A 3,450-nucleotide genomic window follows, 5' to 3' on the forward strand; every position below is an offset into this window, starting at 1 on the left:
TCGTATAAGGATTTGTTCCATGTGTATATAAGCGACTGAGTTCAACGTTCATAATCAGAGGATATCTCCAGATAACTGATACAATCAGCTTTATTACCAAAAGAGGTTCCTGCAGAAAATCTATAAAACAATCAGTCTTGTTTTATACTTAATTTGGTAAAGTGCATTAAATGACTCCGTATAGTATTGAATGCTGCAATTAATGCTTAGTACTAGGAACTTTAACGGTAACAATTAAGGTAGCAACGTTAGGCAACGTCTTCTACTGGTTCTGTATTTCTATCCTTTCTATTGCTTTAGTTTTTACAAAACCAGTAGGTACTTATTAGTTAGACTACTGTTCTGGTCTGCTGATTTTAGTTATCATCGCCACAATAAAATTCATGTCTAACAACCTTCATATTGGATTAGTCCATGTTGGAATAAAACCTTTAACAAAAGAAGGATTAAATACATCTATTCTTGCTATTTTAAGAGATGCTAGATTAACAAATTTTGAAGATTCCTTGTTAAGTCTGTTGAATCTAATCTGTGTACGGGACCAATTTCTTTTGATTGTTATCCAAATTTTTCAGTTTCCCTAAATGATAAATATATTTTAAAATCTTTAGTTCTACAAGTTAAAACTCATAATTATAATATGCTTCAAGGGTCAATTCCTGTAGCCTTAATCTTTAAAGTACATTACAAAGCCATGATTTCTGCTTTTGCAACAAAAGTAAAATTTCATAGTAAAAAAGGAGAAATTCTTTTATTACAAACAGATTTAAGAAAATCTAATACAGTAATTCCTAAACCAATTTAATGGAATGATATAACACTTCCAGAAGAATGGATTTTAGAAGGTATTATCAAAACAGAATTTATAGAACAAGAAGAACCCAACACCCAATTAAAAGAAATAACTCAATATTTAGATGGAAGAGTTAAACTTTCTTTTGACAGAACAAGTAGTCATAATAGTAGATCTGATGATTCTTCTACTTCAGATACAATAGATCTAGGAAGAATATCACAAATAAATTCTCCTTATAAAACCCAACCTAGATATTCTACTTCTGATATACCCAATTCTGTAATAAGAAATGTAGATTATACCTCAGAAATACCTAGAGCTATATATACTAAAAATAGAATAGGAAGAAAGTTAAATATTCCAGAACAACAATTTGAATCAGAACAAGATCCAACTAGTCCAACTTTTTCTTCAATAACAGAAAATATAATTAATGAACTAAATGTTATAGAAAAAGAATTCCAATTAGATAAAAACTTTCTTCATAAAGATTTTTATGATATACATAATAAAGAAAAAATGTTATGGTTTTTTGAAAATTTTATGGAGACCAGAAAAGATATTCAAGAAAATTTTTATGAATTTATAAATAAATATAAAATTAACATTTTATTTTTCGATTGGTTTGAAATATACTCCTCTCAAAATTCCTTAGAATACCCATTTTCAAACTATGTTAATCCTATTACAATAAGAAATAAATCACCAGAATGGGAAACCATTACTGATTCTAGAAAAATTTAATCTAATCATCCTCCTTTACAAGGAATTAAAATACTGGTACAAAATCAACAAATTGAAGCAATTCCTATAAAAAATCCAGGAGATAATGATAAAATTAATATAAAAAACATCATAATACAAAATAATTTCACTAATACAAATTTAAATACCATAGGAAAACAATTAGATCGGATAGAAAAACAAATACAAAAACAACCCACAAATAAAATAGAAACCTCAAATACAGATAGTAAAATCAAAAATCCAATTTTTAAACCATATCAGATAACTGAAAAAAGTGTGAAAAATATCAAAGAAAATAATTTTGAATTTATAAAAATAATACAAGAAAAATTAAGTAAAATGGCAACAACAGCCAGTAGTTCAAATCAACCCATAGATCAAACTGCTCCTGAAACACCAACCTCTAATCTTAGAATAAATATCTTAAATCATGATTCAGATATTAGTGAAGCTTTAGAACAATTCCAAAATCCTACAAATAAAATCAATAAAATGAATTGGAATCAATTTTCGCAAAAGTTACAAATTATTCCTGCTCCAGATTTAGGAATAATAAAACCCATAACACAATCTCGTTTTAATGCTTCTTCCGTTTATGATTGGAACATAGATGGAATGACTGAATATAATATTCTTAGTATTTTACAACAAATGACTATGGCAGCAAATGCTTATAAAACTCAAACAAATACACAAGATAGAACTATAGCTGAACTCCTTATTGCTGGTTTTTCTGGCCAAATTAAGGGTTGGTGGGACTATTATCTTACAAATCAACAAAAAGAAGATATTCTAAATTCTATAAAAACTGATGAAGACGAAATACCAATTTTAGATCAAGATGAAAATCCCCAACAAGATGCTGTAGCTACTTTAATCCTAACAATCTCTTTACACTTTATAGGTGATCCTTCACATTTAAAAGATAAAAATGCTGAATTATTATTAAATCTTAAATGTAAAAAATAAATGATTTTCAATGGTATAAAAATAATTTTCTAACTAGAGTCATGCTTAAGGAAGATTCTAATCAACCATTTTGGAAAGAAAAATTCCTAGCAGGATTACCAACTCTTTTAGGAGAAAAGGTTAGAAATAAAATTAGGGAATCATGTGGAACACAAATAATTCCTTATAATGAATTTACTTATGGTCAATTAATTAGTCTAACTCAACAAGAAGTTTTAAAAATATGTCAAGATCTAAAATTACAAAAACATTTAAAATGGAAAATGAAAAGAACGAAACAAGAATTAGGAACTTTCTGTCAACAATTCGATATAAATCCTAATAAACCTTCTCCTTCTAAATGCCTAGGAAACTGTAGTGAATCTAATGAAAAACCACATAGAAAAAATTTTAAATACAATAAGAAAAATTTTAAATCAAATGAAGAATTTTATAAGAAACCTTATAGGAAATTTAAAAATTTCAAACAATATCCTAAAAAATCATTTAAAGATATTGAATGTTATAAATGTCATAAAAAAGGACATACTGCTAATTATTATAGATTGAATAAACAGTTAAATGAATTAGAATTAAATGAAGAAATGTTAAATAAAATTTCTAATCTTTTAATTGATTCCTCTGAGTCAGAATTAGAAAATTTTTCTTCTAAAGATGAAAATGAATCTTTACAAATAGATGAATTAATTACATCTAGTAATGAATCTGAAAAACAAATTAACATGCTTTCAAAAGATCAACTATAATGCCCGAATTTTGATATAATATGGCAGTAGTTGTGATGATTTTGGCTTTACGTTATGGTATGAATGATAATGATGTTATAGAATGGAATAGATAATGGATGGGTAGAATCAAAGGGGGGATTTTAGCTAAATAGGTAATGGAAGTGCAGAAACGGTATGAAAAATATGGCACAAGTTGTGGTTTTTAGAATA

This window comes from Primulina eburnea, chromosome 11 (assembly GCF_022965805.1).
Source record: "Primulina eburnea isolate SZY01 chromosome 11, ASM2296580v1, whole genome shotgun sequence".
In the NCBI taxonomy this organism is placed as follows: Eukaryota; Viridiplantae; Streptophyta; class Magnoliopsida; order Lamiales; family Gesneriaceae; genus Primulina; species Primulina eburnea.